The sequence below is a fragment of the Ambystoma mexicanum genome, chromosome 9 (genome assembly GCF_040938575.1).
Source record: "Ambystoma mexicanum isolate Mex_15411 chromosome 9, UKY_AmexF1_1, whole genome shotgun sequence".
NCBI classification, from domain to species: Eukaryota; Metazoa; Chordata; class Amphibia; order Caudata; family Ambystomatidae; genus Ambystoma; species Ambystoma mexicanum.
Window position 1 is genome coordinate 360,502,961 of NC_090931.1, and position 16,333 is coordinate 360,519,293.

Sequence of the window (16,333 nt, forward strand, 5' to 3'; positions counted from 1 at the left end):
ATCCCCGCCGCAGGGCCTGCTCCCGGGGGTGGGGCGCAAGGCGTACGTGCTCCAGGGAGACCACGACACCTCGTAACGTTGCCATGGCAACGTACAAAAAGAACGAGAACCGGCGCGGGCACGCTTTGCAGCGGCTCACTCGGCTCGAAGGACTCGTGAGTATCTGCTGAATGGTAAGCACGGCTCGCATTATAGATGCAGCGCATATATTTTCTTGAAAGTAGAAGCCTAGTGACATTCCACTTTTTACTTTTAGATATTTCCGTGTACAGGCACGTACATAGTTGAGAATCCTACATGAGTCAGATATGAATGCAATATCGGTTATGTAAGATCTTTTTGCCTTTACACCGCCCTGAAGAAGGTTTAATCCGAAATGCATTGGCACTTGTGTATTATGGGCAATTCAAGATGTAAACCCATTGACTAATTTTGGATTTGCAAGATTAAGTCTTTTTAAAGAGAAGGACAGGAATGTCAATTAAACATTTCCTGCTACAAACAAATACGTTTGAATCTTTTTACTAGTACATTTTTGACCCAGAAAGTCATATATTTTACAAACTGGTAGCAACCTTATGGGGCAAACTGTGAAGCTACTTTGTTTTTGCAGACTTTCGAAATAAACACCTCCCAGTGATCACTGACTCCCAACCCGAAGAAACCCCAAGGTCCTAATGCAAGCCGGAAAACCCACAAACTGACATTGAGAGACAGTTCTGACCCAGCAATCAAGAAAATCCCACAGCAGCAGATCTACAACTGCCCTTTTCACACATGCTAAAAAACAGAAAGATGACCTTATGATGTCTGCCCAACCAACAGGGGGGAGGGGTGGGTAAGGGATATGTTTTGTTGACTGTTACAACTAAAGAATAGAGACGAATATAACGATGAGCTAAAATATAAAAAAAACAAAACTTTGTTCTTCTGATGTAACCACAAGCTAATAGCTATGTATTATGTAATGCGTATAACCTTAGTTTAAAATCAATAAAACCAAATAAAAAAAAAGAAGATCACAATAGGAAGAGATCCAGAGGGCCGCTTTCTATTGCTTAAAGGCCTTTTTGAAGAACTTCCCATCACAATCGTCACCGTCTATAGCCCCAACACATCCCAAACCAGCTTCATCGCGGACTTAATTCCGATTATCCTAGCTTTACGCGAAGGTCACCTGATCATCGGTGGGGATTTTAACTCCATGCCAAACCCACAACTGGACAAGACTCTCCCCCCCCCCACAAATGCAGACTTCGCACAAGCTTTATCCCTAGCTAAACTGTTCAGACAAACGGAGATTGTTGACGCCTGGAGGCTATTTAATGACAACTCACGAGACTACTCACTACTCTAATGTTCATAAAGGATACTCAAGAATAGACTTTATCCTGATATCTGGAGTGCTGTTCCCATGCCTAAACAACGCAGAAATTCATACCTGCATGATTTCTGATCACGCTCCAGTTTCTGCAAATTTAGCCATATTAGGCCAAAAAAAACCTGTACAGAGGTATTGGAAATTAAACGACTCCCTACTACTAGACGAAAGTATCAGAACAGAAGTGGAGTTCACAATAACCAACTATTTTAAAGAAAATACTACAGAGATCTCTCCTATCAACATCACCTGGGACGCAATGAAAGCTGTAGTCAGAGGCTCCCTAATTGGTGCAGGGGCGGAGCAGAAAAGAATATCAAACATCGCAGCAACTAAACTGGAAAATAAGTGAACCAACTAGAAGCTGAACTGTAAGGGTGCCACACAAAAAAACAGATCTCTGAGAAAGGCTAAAATAGCGCTAGAAATGCACTGCACCGACCGAACAGACAAATCATTGGCATACACAAATCAGTTCTATTACAATAAAGGGAATAAAGCAAATAAAGTACTAGCGCAGAAGCTGAAAAATAACCGCTGCCGAAACAACATTTTCAAACTACGGGGAGAAGATGGGAAATTGCACTACTCCGAGATAGATAAAATTAATGAACTGGTGAGGCATCATAAATCGGTAATGTCCTGAGATCCTACGGTTCTAGACAATCTGTCAGAATACCTGAGGGCTATACCCCCCCAAAGCTCAACCCAGCTGTAATCCCTGGAAGAACCCCATCAATATTGAAGAAATGAATGAAGCCATCAAATCCCTCAAATCTAACGCTCCTGGACCAGATGGACGCTCCGCAAACTTTTACAAAAAATATGCCAGAATTTTAGCACCCCAGATGGTCGCCTTATTTAACTCCTTCCTGTCTGCAAGATCGGTCACTAGATCAATGGCGAGTCGCTCACAGTCCTGTTAAATAAGCCCGGGAAGGATCCCAAATTACCTGACTCTTACTGCCCAATAACACCCCTGAACAACGATGGTAAGATCTTTGCCAAAGTACTAGCGAAGAGGCTGGGGGCGGTTATCCCGTTTTTAATTGACCGAGATCAAACAGGATTTATACCGGGAAGAGGGACTCACGATAATATCAGGCGGACAATAAACATAATTGAAAGCGCCCACAAAATGAAGGTAGGGATGTCTGTGATTTCATTAGATCCCCACAAAGCCTTTGACCGGGTGGACTGGGGGTACATTCGAGCGGTTCTTGAACATTTTGGCTTTGGCCCTAATTTCACCACTTGGGTAATGGCTAATTATCAAGTTCCCACAACACAACTGCGGGTCAATGGCATTAGGTCGGGAAATATACACATATCTAGCGGCAATAGACAGGGATGCCCACTCTCACCCCTGGTTTTTGCCTTGTCTATGGAGCCTTTTGCTGCTAGAATTAGGCATAACAAGAATATAAAAGGGCTAACTGTGGGGGACCAAGAATACAAAATTGCGTTATACGCAGATGATGTGTTAATCACAGCATCAAACTTGGCAACGTCCCTGGAGGCACCATGGGAAGAAATTAAAGAATTCGGTGCCCTATCAGGGTTTAGGGTGAACCTGGCCAAGTCCTCAGCTTTAGCCATCAACCTCTATACGCAAGAAAGAGATTCTCTAGCCCCCCTATCACCAATCCCATGGGCTAAAGGCACAATTGAATATCTCGGGTTCCAGATCACAAAAGACCCACTTCGCTTGTACTCAAGCAACATCCCGCAACTAATCAGTAACCTGCAAAACGATCTTAAAAAGGTGGAAACCGCATGAAATCTCGTGGTTCAGGCGAATTACCGCCATTAAAATGAATCTAATTCCCAGATGGCTGTACCACTTCACAGCACTACCAATCCATATCCCGGGCCCGCCCCTAAAAGCTCTACAAAAGAAAATACAAGAATTGGTTTGGGGAGGGAAAAAACCCTGAATTACCAAGCGAATTATGCTGAGGGGGAAAACACAGGGAGGGCTGGGAGTACCCAACTTGGCCAGATACACCCTGGCCGCTCAGCTATTCTCCTGGGTACAAGAAACAGATTCCCCGAAATGGACACAAATCGAAAAAGCCTGGTGTCCGGTCCCATTATCTAATCTACCACACCTACCAAACAAAGCCACAGGCATAACTACGATTGCAACGATCCATTGCTGGAAAGCTGCAGTTCGGAAATGGGGCATACGGGGATCCTTGGGACCCCTGACCCCCATCTGGAATAATCTGCACTTCTCACAAGGAATGTCCCCACTTGAATTTCAATCCTGGATTGAGGGCGGTAAAACTAGCGATTTTTTAGAAGAGGGCTCCCCCATCACGTTCGAGAGATGCTGTTAGGGAGAATTCTCTGTTTAGGCTGAATTTCCGAACCTAGTGAGTCCCCCAGCAGCTTTGCTGGATTTTTGGGGTTTATTTTTTTCTCCTGCCAAGAGTGAGACTCTTTTACCCTCACTCTTGGACATGATTTGAGTGTGTTTCTTTGAATCTAGATGTGTTTAATGGGCTATGGGGTCTTTTACTCCATAGGGCTTCATGTGTTTTTGTGATGTGTGTTACACAGCACCCTCTGTGCAGTAACACAGGGGTGTCATAGTGACCCCCCAGTATAGACTCCATACCCTGGGACTGACTACTGTCTACCAGGGCATGTAAAGTCACCATTGACTTTACTAGTCTTAAATTCTGAACAGAACCAGTACAAACCATCATATTGTGGACGTACTGGCTGGGGCAATTCGATTGCCCCAGGGTCTGTTAGTCGAGGGGGCACGTCTCCGTCCCCCATGATCGAGTTTTGGCTGGTGGCAGTGGATACTACTTTTTATATTCAACCGCGAATATTTTCCTATGGGATTTCCCATTGTTTTAGGCTACTATCTTTATTTAATTATTTACGGTAGCCTCGAACATACCGCCGGTTTATTTAATTAATATTAATTCTCTGGTTGGTATTTTTTGCCAAAACTGGATTCTAAAATGGCGTTTGTGTTCTCTTCTGTGACTCCAACCCAAGTCGAGCCCTTTGTTCCACTTTTTGGCGGGCTTCTCCACAGAAGCCCTCCAAAGTGGTGCCACTCTGTCTGGGGTACTTAGGAGGGGTGGAGGGGAATTTAGGCACCCTGGACTGAGTTGCCTAGGCAACTCAAGTCGTACTCCATCCTGATTGGTCCAAGTGGTGAGCCGGCCAGCTCACCACTTAGCATGTTTGAGTGACAGCTAGGCTGAGTGAATAGGGGTTTGCTGCATAAAAGCAGAGCTTTGGGGACTGGAACTTCAGAAGACGCCACAGGACCTAAGAATCCGACGAGGGAGAAGCTGAGCCGACCTGCCACGACACCACCACCGGTGGAGCCCTGCTGGACTGCCTCACCACTTTTCCCAACGACAGAGGAGATCTCCCGCCGGAGAGTCTTCTTCCTTTGACTGGTGGGGATAACCAGTTTCACCGTCTCTTCGCTTTCCCGACGTACCTCGAGGCCGCCTTGCCCGTGCCAAGCACCCCAGCAACCGTGATACCACGTTTTACCACGACTGCGATACCAAGATACCACCTTTAACCGGAAAACTCTGCGGCTGGTTTCTTCCCTGGTAGTGCAACGACCTTCATCTTTCCTCCAAGTCGAGATCTTCTCTTCCCCTGGACGACGACGCAACTTGTACCCACTACCAGGAACAACTGCCACCACTGGAGGATCCTTCCCACTTAAGGTACCGTGTCCTGCCTGGCTTCCCTTGCTACCGACTGTACGGGGTAGATTTAGCCCCCGGCTTTCGAACCTGGGTTAGCCTGGGACACCCTGGCTAAACTTTTCTAAGCCTCTCTAAACTCTTTTCGAACCCTCTGCAAGACTTTCTAAGCCTAGTGTAACTGTTTGATCTTAGGCGCATTTGTGCTCTGCTCTCTCTAAGAGTGGGCCCAGCCTTTGGACTTTGGTTCACCAGTGACTTTTTGCTCTCTGCCTTGCTAACAGTGTTCCTGAATCGTAGAGTGGTGTACCTATTCATATTCTGTCTTTTTCCCTCCCTTTCTCACAAACTTATTAGAGTGCAATCTAGTTAAGCGCTCACATCTGTATGAAAATAAGTGGTGTTTTACTGTGATTCATCTGATAGGGAAAAAGGAGTGTATATATTACAATAGTGACTGTATTTAGAATATTTTTCAATAAGAGTGCTGGAGCGTTTCAACTGTGTGTTTTTAAATAAATAATTATATACTTTGATACCAAAGCTCTGGTCAGTGTTTGTTTGTATTATTGTATCTGAGTGCCTATTGAGTATACTTTGCATACTGCCTAACTCTTCTTGAGGGAAGTCTGACTGCTCAGCCACAGCTACCAGGTAAATCTGGGTGGTACAGACTGCTACCAAGTGGGTTTACTGCCAACACCTGTAGTCTTAAATCTTTTGCAGTGGTCCCTAAGGGAACTGCACAGGTTTCTGCCTAATAGATGCAAAACAAAATTCGGGGTTGGGGAACGGGAGAGATTCTGCTATGCCCAAATCAGGCACTGGATGTCCATAGGATAACCCGAGAAAAATGCTCCAGAGAGCTCTTTGACAACACCAACCAGAAGAGGTAGGACCTCGATCATCTATCGCCTCCTAGACAGGACAGACCCTGCAAAAAAAGAAAGATATATACTACAGTGGGAAAGGGACCTGGGGCGAGAAATAGAGGTGGAAGAGTGGGGGAAAATATGGGCTAGATTGCACAAAAGCTCTCAATGCATCACGAATAGGGAAGGGGGATATAAACTCTGTTTATATGTCACCCCAGCTCAAATTCATAAGGCCAACCCGGATATCCCTGGAACCTGCTGGCGCGGTTGCCCGGTCCCTGGCTCATTATTCCACATGGTATGAACCTGCCCAAAGGCGGAGGCATACTGGAGAGAAATATTAAAACACATTGAAGAAATCTCCGGTCTCTCCATACCTTGGGACCCGGGAATCATTCTACTGGGCGAAACAGGAGACGGTGCATTTCCAATCTCAGGTCAAATACCCTGCCTATGCACGCACCTACTTCTGGCAGCAAAAATCGCAATGGCCCGATTGTGGAAAAACTAAAACGGTCCTTCAATAGCTTTATGGTGGTCCAAATGTTGGGACATAGCAGTGGCCGAAAAAAATCACGGCAATGCGAGCAGGCTCCCTGAACAGAACCATGAACATATGGGATCCATACATGGACTACGCGGCTAAATTCCCAGCCCTCACCAAGAGACCTCCACTCACAAGATGGCTCCAATGTAGCCGCTTTATTGAACATCAGACTTCACTCAAAACACTTCAGAAACCGATACCATGAAAAGAATGGATCATGGACAATGGCAACAAGACCATCGACAGTCCCATCACCCATAAAATACCTCGAGAGACACTCTACTATGAGGAAACTAATAATTAATGCATCGTTATGATTGTTGTATTGATTTGGAAAATCCAATAAAATGTTATAAAAAAAAAAGTAAAAAAGACTTTTCTCCTTTGCAAGAGAGTAACATGTATGTGACATCCAGCCTAAGTGTGCAGAAACTGTATAGAAATCATTATTATGCAGCAGCTTTCTGCACTGTGACAGAATACACCTTTCATTATTTCTCTAAGGTCTAGCCATTTGATCTCTCCTGTATAGATTTTAATGTTGAAATCACAAAAACCTAGCCAATTACATGTTAAAGCAAACATGAATTGTATTGTGTGTTTTGAAGTTCGATAGCAGAATTGTCTTTTGATGTTTAATGGAAGTCCTCATTTCCTGGAGCTACTACTACCCAACGGTATGCCAATGTTATGATACAACAGTGCAGGGAGGCAAGGACTCCATGCTAAATTCTATATCTAATCTCCTGGTCTAATGGTTATTTATATAGCGTTTTTGGCAAAGCGCTGTAAATAGAAGATATTTATCACAATTATCACCAAACCGAAGTCGGCACTCTTTTATCGACCTCCAAAGGATGAAAGCCGGGATTCAAACCTGCAACCTACAGATCACGCACAGATCGCAGCAACTACTGCTCAACCAGCTGAGCTATCTTATTGGCTCCTTCTGAGGTCGGTTAACTGAGGTATAATAATCACAGTGCCTAGATGATGGAAGAACCATGTATGAAGCGCTACATAAAGTTAAATACCTATCTGGATTATCACAAGGACAGGTTTCGCTGAGTTTCTATTTCTATTACAAATGTAGCTTTTATTTGTTTGTTTTTGAACAGTGCATATACTTCCTGGAGAGTCAGGTTTTGGATGTTTTAATTGTAGTCTTGAAGATTTGAGAGGCTAGACCACCTGTGATTGGTGTAATGACAATCACTCACCAATTAGAAAAGACTCTTCTGCCACTGACCATTTATAGTAATGTACCCACTGACTGCAAGGTTGAATGGATGTAAACTAGACTGTGCATAGTCATCATTATAGACACTGTTTTTATAATTAAAGTGTAAATTAAAGTATAAGTGTAAAAATGATCTGCTTCTGCATGATTATGCACACTGCACAGCAACTCTAAAAAATACAATTGTGAAACACTGGTTTGCTTTCACTGGAAAGAAAAGCATAATTTGTTACAAAATGTTAATTCTCAATTGTAACTTAGTTTTCCATCTTATTAATTATACAATCCTGAAATGCTAGGACAATAAATATGCACAGTTCTTCCGTTTGCTCCATGAGCATCAACACAGCAGAAGCTGAATGGAATTAAACCATTCCTTTAATCACAGTGTGCAGTTTCTTTTTTTTTTTTTTAAAGGATTCAGAGAAATACATTCTGCTTCAGAGGCTTTTATCCATGGTTTGCAATGACATCCATGTAGATAAAAATCAAAAGAAGCGTTCTGGTTTGTGTCAATAACCTGACCTTTGCACTGCCATCTGCTCTAAACGTGTGTGTAAATGTACACAGGAAAATAATAAAGCTGTCATATTTACAAGATTTTCATGTGTAAAAAGACATGGTACACACCTATCTGGAGACCTGGTTACAGGAGTGAAGCTGAGCATGGGAGCGGATTGATATTTGGAGGACTAGCCATGAGGAGGAACGAGGCTACAAGTTTAGCTCCACGGTTCATCAGTCGGCATCCCAACTAGATTATTTCTTAATAGCGGCTAGGGTTACAGGGTGGGTGGAGCGAGTCGATATATTTGCACGCAAGATGCAAGATGTCGGATCATGCACCAGTGGTGATGGTGCTGGGGTGCCTAGGCGGGAGAACACCCTGGGTGTTTAAAAGTGTCTGATGTGGTATTTCGGACAGGGATTTCACAAGTTATTGACAACTTTTTGGAGGAAAATATGGGATCAGTCGCTTTGAATGCAGTGTTGTGGGAATCCTTTAAGTGTTCACTGAGAGGAAAGTGCATCTCGAAGGAATCCCGGATATTGAAGCCAATTCAGGGAGAGCTTGCGGATAGGGATGCGCACATCCCGGGCTTACAAGCAGAGTCAGATTTTCTCAGCGATCCCGCCAAGCAAAAGGATGTTAAAGAAGAACTAGAGAGATTTCGGGAGGCGGCTCAAAGAGAAGTGAAGTTCTTGCTGAGGAAGGTGGCCGTTAGGCAGTATGGGGAAGGGCAGCACCCTGGTAAATTACATGAACGGGCAGCCAAAGCTAACACTCCTAGAACATATATTAAGTCTATTAAGGATGTGCATGGGACCATGAAGCTTGCAGATGGGGATATTGTTCAGGCATTCTTTTGCTTTCTATACCCGCATTTATTCCTCGCAGGCTCATGTCTCACAGTCTGAGGTATGCAACTTCCTTGATCTGGTGGCTATGTCACCCAATTACGGAGCATGAATTTGTCCAGGCGATTACGGAGAGGTCATCAAGGAAAGCCCGAGGGCCGGATGGTTTTACGGTTTAGTTTTATAAGCACTTTACCTCAAAGCTAGTTCCAAATCTTTTGGGGGTGTATCAGCAAGCTTTATGGGAGGGGCAGTTACCGCAATCTATGAGGGAGGCTGTGATTACTGCATTGTTAAAACCCAGGAAGGCAGCAGATGAATTCTCTTCTTACTACTCTATTTTATGTAATAATTAAGAAAACATTTTGGCTAAATTGCTGGCTAAGAGGCTAGCACCTCTGATGCATGGATGTGTTAAATCAGATCAATCTGCTTTCATTTCGGGAGCGCTCCACCTCCTAGGGGTTGAGGCATATGCATGTTTTAATGTCTGCGGGAAGCTGGGATGATTCCGTGGAGGCAGCACTAGTGGACGCCGAAAAGGCCTTTGACTCAGTGGAATGGCCTTTTTTCTTCACAGTTTTAAGGAGGATGTGGATGGGTGAAGAGTTTGTGTCTATGGGTTCTTTACTGTAAGCCTGTCCTAATGCTAAAATCAGAGTGAATTGCCAACTCACACCGGCCGTCCCACTGGAGAGGGGAACAAGACAGGGGTGTCTCCTTTCACCTTTGCGGTTTGCCTTCACGACTGAACAGCTGGCAGAATTGCTAAGAGATAGCCATATCCACAGAGGGATACAACTGTATAATCACAAGGTGGCAGTGTCACTTTATGTGGATGATATGGTAATCTGTATAAAGGACCCTCAGGATAAAGTGGGGCCGATTATGACAGATATGTTGCACTTTGGTAAATTTACAGGTTTGAAAATTAACACTATGAAATAGTACCTTTCCCATTCACTGACTGTACTGAGCAGTTAAATGATGGGTTTGCATTTCAGTGGCATTTGGTTTATAGTTGGTATCTGGGGATGGATATGGCACAGTCCCCAGAGATTTTATATCAACGTAATTACGGACAGGTGTTGAAACAAACTAATGTAGTGGGACAGTGGATGGGGTTTCCACTTAATTCCTATTGGAGGATTTTGTTGATGAAAATGGCTCTACTACCTCGATTTATGTATGCGTTTCTGATAGTAGACATATGGAGATAGAGGGTCTCAGTGCTCCATTTCTGCTTCAGGCAGTCATACTAGCAGCCCCCAGTAGGTTGGTTAAATCAAATATGGAAGGGAAGCGAAAAGGGGAGGTTCTTCACTCCCCTAAATTGCTGGTTACTCACATCCACGGACAGCCGGTAATGGAGTAGGCTCGAACATGTGAATTGTATGAAGAGTTTAGGCATCTCATGCTTTCAATACCTGTTCCCGGAGGGACAGTTCCTTTCACTGGAGGGGTGGGAAGGTAAGGGGAATGTTAAGTCACTGATTGTGTTCTTATTCTTTAGGTTACAGGAATCACTGAAGGGATTGTTCTCGGTATTCCCAATTACACCGGGAACAGCCCCTATATTAGATGGAGCGATGGGAATGGAAGATGCCAGTAGAACTGTGTCCAATCTTTTATAGTAAAGAATTGGAGGCGCGAGTCGGATGGGCGGAGTCCTCCCGGGGGAAAAGGGAGCCCACATTGGGGTTTGCCATCACTGAGGAGATGAGGGAGATACTGCTGTGCACAAACCAGGAAAATAGCATAAAGCAGCAGATTTAAATTGATATATGTTAAATATATCCACCAATTCTACTACACTCCTACGGTTTTACACCGGTTCTTTCCTGACACTCTAGATGAACGTGTTAGATGCACAGCTACGCTAGCAGGTTTTCTCCACATGGCATGGAGCGGTCCCCCCCGTGTTTCTTTTCTGGGTGGAGGTTTTTGAAACAATGAGTAACATTACAGGGAAACAGGTCGATCCAACACTGGTGGTAGCTCTATCGGGATACACAAAGGGGATCACTAGCCAGGTGAAGAGGTTGAAGGGATTAATATTACCCTTGGCAAAAAGAAGGGCGTCAATGGTGCGGGGTGGGTGGGGGCTGAGGAGGGCGCAATGTCCTACACATTGAAAGTGGAAGAAGATATTTTATTTTGTAACGAGATGGAGACGGAATATGGTATGACGATTCATACATGTACTCAACGCACGGATATTTAGAATCTGTATAAATAATACCCGGTTTCACAATCACGAGAGAATGAAACAAACTCTGAGGAAGGGATAACCTGAGAGACTGGGGGAAAACAGGCCACTGGAAATTGAAGAGGGGGTGGGATAAGTTGCATGCTACTACTCGTGATCATAGCAGCCACATTCCACTTGATATCAGACATGGGTTGTCGTGTGAGTCAACTCAGCTGTGAAAGGTGATGTGTATTCTGACCAGACAGGCGGAGCCTGGCAACTGACAGGACAGGAATCTGAATGACCAAGCCTCTTCTTTCTCTTTGTGAGGGTAGTGAACGTTGTCCATCCCTCTCAACATTTCCTCCATGGCCTTCACTTTTTCCTATTCCTATCAAGTCCCTGTCCTCTGGCACACTCTCAAACAGCCTCCTGGCCATTCTACCGTCTCAAATCCCATCTACCCTCCTTGCTTCTGCACCATCAATCCTTCAGTCTCCCCATTTTTTCCACACCTCTTGCACTAGAAATGTCCAATCGGTCTGCAACAAAACCTCATTCATCACCGATTCCCAACTCTCATAACCCCCCTTTCACAGCCATGAGTACCAACAACACTTGAATCTGTTGTGTTGACTCGACAACCCTGTTTTCCTTTGCATCAAATCTGCTACCTTTTCTCACTCCTCATACTTACTTTAAAAATGCAAATAAATAAATACTCTTCCAACAGAGGTATTGCGGTTGGCCCACTTTTGCTTTCCTACCACCTTCTTCTGAATGTCTACCACTATCCTTTGAATTTACTGCCATTCAGCTCCTCCTATCCACTCCTCACACCATCCTCAGAGTGTATCAACCCATGGGCTTTCAATTCCTCTGATCTGGAATAGCTCCTTGACTTTGTTCCCAGTAAAACCCCATTGGCACTCAAGGGTTACTTCAACCTCCCCCAAGATCTTTCCTACCAACTAACTTGAACTCCACTCTGATCATTCCTTTACCTTTCATTACAATCTACCCACTCACTCTAAAGGAAACACTCTACCTTGTATTCCTTTGCTCCTTTTGGCCACATGTCCAATCTGACCATAGTTTCCCCTTCTCATCATTCCAGCATTACTGTCTTCACTCACTTACTCCCCCACACATCTCTGTCATCTCAAATTGAAAATTCAACCCTGCCGTCTGGCCCATTACCAGGTACAAGTCTGATCTTCTTTGCTCTCTTGCTCTTCCCCATCCCTCCTATTCTGGGATAGACATCTCAGACGTTAGACCTGCCCCCCAGTCACCCATCAAGCTACGCTATCCCTCCTGTACTTTCACTCTTTGCTCTTATTGCAACAGATTTGCAATGCCACCTCCAAAAGTGGATTAAAAACCAGACCCTTGGCGGGGGTGGCTTTGTGCCAGAGGAAATAGTCATCTAATCCGTCTCTCCTGGCCCATGTAACCAAAAGTCACTTACTGGACCCATAATCATGAAATACATGGAGAACTTTCCTGAATAATGAATGTAGCGTGTTCGTAGAAACAAAGTGTTGCAGTGCTCACCTGGCTGGGTGGTGAACGATGCAGACTCTCCCTGCCATCCCAACGTGTGAGGTAAAGACGTGGCTTTGTGTAACATCAAGGCAGTAGGCCTATGCGTGGAGCTGCAGCGATTTCTGAAGTGCACCATGTCATCGAAATTAAACAACAAGTTGCTAAATTCAAATGTTTGCAAATATTATAGTGGGTTGTGATAACTATCATCCTACTGACAAATTTGCTTTTAATTTGGAACGTTTTGTTAGGGTGATATTTTTCCAACAACCCCAAATTCTAGAGCATATTGCGAATGCCTTTTGCTGAAACCAGCATTTATCTGCAAGCTGAGGTATTCTTCTTGAGTTCTATCTGTTAACTCAGTATGGCATCCAACAAACAGTCTATACAAGGCTCTGGTGGCAAAGAGCACATCCTCTGCCCAATCCACATTTACACTAAAAAGACCCAAAAGTTAATTTCCACCTCCACTGCACCTATCCAGTGACTCAGGCATGGAAGCCATTCTAATAGAGATAAGGGCTTTGACACCCTTTATGATAACTACTAACAACAAAGTCCAACAATTGGATGATAGACAGTCTATGTTTGAAACCAGGATTGGAGAAGTGCAGAGAAGAATAAGTGGAGCAGAGGATACAGCTATGAGCGTTGGTATTTTAGAGAAATCGGTAAAAGACCTACAAAAACATAACAAGGAATTAGAAAACAAAGGTCGTAGGAATAACCTGCACTTTTCATGCCTTCCTGAGGGATGCAAAGGAGATGAAACAATCCTAAAGCAAATGTTAGCAAAGCTTTTTAATCTTCAACGCTCTTTAGCTCGGACCATAAAAAGAGCTCACCATATTGATATGAAAGACTATGCAGGTCAGAAAAGATCAGCGCCTCGCACTATGGATTTTCTGCTACAAGACAACACACAGTTGCAGCTCATTATTAAAAATGTAAAAGTTTAATCAGCTTGCATGGAATGGTCATAGAATTAATATTTTACAGGATGTGTCTAAAAAGGCTGCACAGAAAAGAATTGACATACTGCCCGGCTATAAGAGAGCTTGACGAGATGTGGTTTGATCCACTCATGTAGTTTTAAGATCACCATAAAAGGGCAAACGGCATCTTTGATGAACCAAATGACTCTCAAAATTGCCAATATGCATACATTGCTGCCCTTAAATAGCCAACAAACGCCATCATCTGAAATCCCATGAGGTGTCTGCATCTTACATATAATGGCATTGGTTCTGGTGGAATTATTATTCCGTTCTACAATAAGGTATCTGGGGTGAGTTTGTCGACAGCTCTTTTTCGTACCAACCTCAAATGTGGTGCTTCCCATCACTTTTGACATTTTCTGCAATCTTGACAATGTGTTTTTACTTTTTTTTTTTTGCATTGATCCCTTCAGCGGTCATTGTGTTCTAGCATTGTCTCTCATTGCGAGACTTTATTCATATGATTCAATGTTGCATGTATCATTTCATGAATTGCAGGCATGTTGTCTTTGTCCTCCTGTTTGTCTTGTTTCCCTGATGTGTCCTCTGAGTTAACCAAGTAAATCGATATGGTGGAAATGTAGAAATAATGCTAGCATCAGTTGTTTGAATTACTGTGTTTTCTCATTGCTATGGACATCAGAATGTGGCTGTAGTGGCTTGATGGTGGTTTGCAATGGCATTTAAATGTATAATATGGAATCAATAACCCTATCGAAAGGCAGAAAACAAATGTAAACCTTCAATTGCTTGCATTCAGGAAACCCATGTGTCATTACATGAATAGAAGAAAATGAAAAGGTATTTTGTGGGTGATGTTATTGCAAGCCATGTGGATGGGAAACGTAACAGGGTTGCCATTTGAATCAACTACAAGTAGAATTATAGTATCCTATATACTGAATCCGATGAGAAGGGAAGATGGATAATAGCCAATCTCCAAATTGATTTGCAAATTATTTCCATAAGGAATATACATGGTCCTAAGAAACCGGACCCTGAATATTGGATTAATATCAAAAACATATTTTGCAATCAGATCTTCCAAATCCCATTATGTGTGGGGACATTAATGAAATTATTGATCTTTTTTTGGGATATAAAACCCAAATGTATTTTTAAGAGCTGTAAAAGTCAAGAATTTACCCAATGTATATCTGAAACAGGTTTACTGGATTTATGGCGACTCACATCCCGTAGACCTTGAATATACCTTTCATTCTATATCACAAACTACCCACTCACTTATCGATTATATATGCATCTCCAGGTCTCCATCTGGTTTAATTTAAAATATTTTTATTAGGATTTATATAAAAACAGTTAGACATGTATCAAGCGATTCCTATTTTGCATCATATTTCCATGTATACATAGTGACTTGTCATTAATAAGCGGTTAACACAGTAAAAAATTAAAACTTTCTTCACATGTCAGACAACATGCAATGTTGAACACCTCTTTTTCTTTGCAGGCGAGTAGGAGTTTTATGTGTTACAACCATTGTTTTACGTCGGGGAGTTGGACCCGGGGTACCACCATCCACGTGTTATTTATTGATGGTATGGTTTAGCTGGCATATTAAAAGCCTATGGGTGTTTGTCATCTGAGGAATGGAACATGTCCCAAACCAGCACCTTCCAAGCTTCGTAAGTATTGCTCGCATTCACCTCTGATCTGGCTACCCCTTCACTCTAGACTCTGGTTTCTGCTTCTGCCCAGCGCTCACATTCTTTGTACCAGTGTGCGTATTGTGGGCCCATGGCTGACTTCCAAGCCATTGCTATGGATCTCTTGGCCAGTATGCACGCCATGTCCATGAATTTAGACACATGTTTAAATGTGCTAACCCTTGGGTATGCACGCAGCAAACATTCTTTCGGGGTCTAATCATATCATACAATTCCAGCCTTTATACAGGCTGGTTCTATTCGTGCGCAGAACCTTTGTATATCCACACATCTCCAAAACATATGCATCAGCCCTGCTTCCTCCGCTCCGCACCAGGGGCACAGTGGATGTGTATTGCTGCTGAATTTAGCTATCCTATGCAGTGTCATATAGGTGCGGTACAGGACGTTCAGCAGGATTAGCCTGAATCGGGAGTTCCTAGACACTCTCCGGAGGTATAGCAGTATTCGTTCCCATTCCCTTTCTGAACCACAACTACAGAACGCAATCCCACAGTCTGGAACAAGAATAGAACCAACTCAGAGAAGAGACAAATCCCTCTACTTAACTCCTTAGCTCGCTGACAACTGGTCACCAGAGCAAGCCAACCAAACGCTAGAAGCAGCAACATCAAACTATCCAACACAAACGCGCAGAAGAAGGACAAACAACACAAGAAACAACAAACACACAACCAATGCGATAACACCGTACATCACCAAAACAAGAAGGACTTCCAAACTACACCCCCAGCTCATGGAAGACGAACCCGATGAAAAAAAAAACCCAAGGCAGAACCTAGAAGAACTCATCGAAGAAGCCGACACC

General features: G+C 43.5%; 1 protein-coding gene across 2 annotated transcripts in view; it reads right to left on the reverse strand.

The window, feature by feature from the left end:
* MKS1 (MKS transition zone complex subunit 1) overlaps positions 1 to 16,333 on the reverse strand; it is a 927,592-nt gene that overhangs the window by 600,283 nt on the left and 310,976 nt on the right. The gene's annotated exons all lie outside the window — the stretch shown is intronic.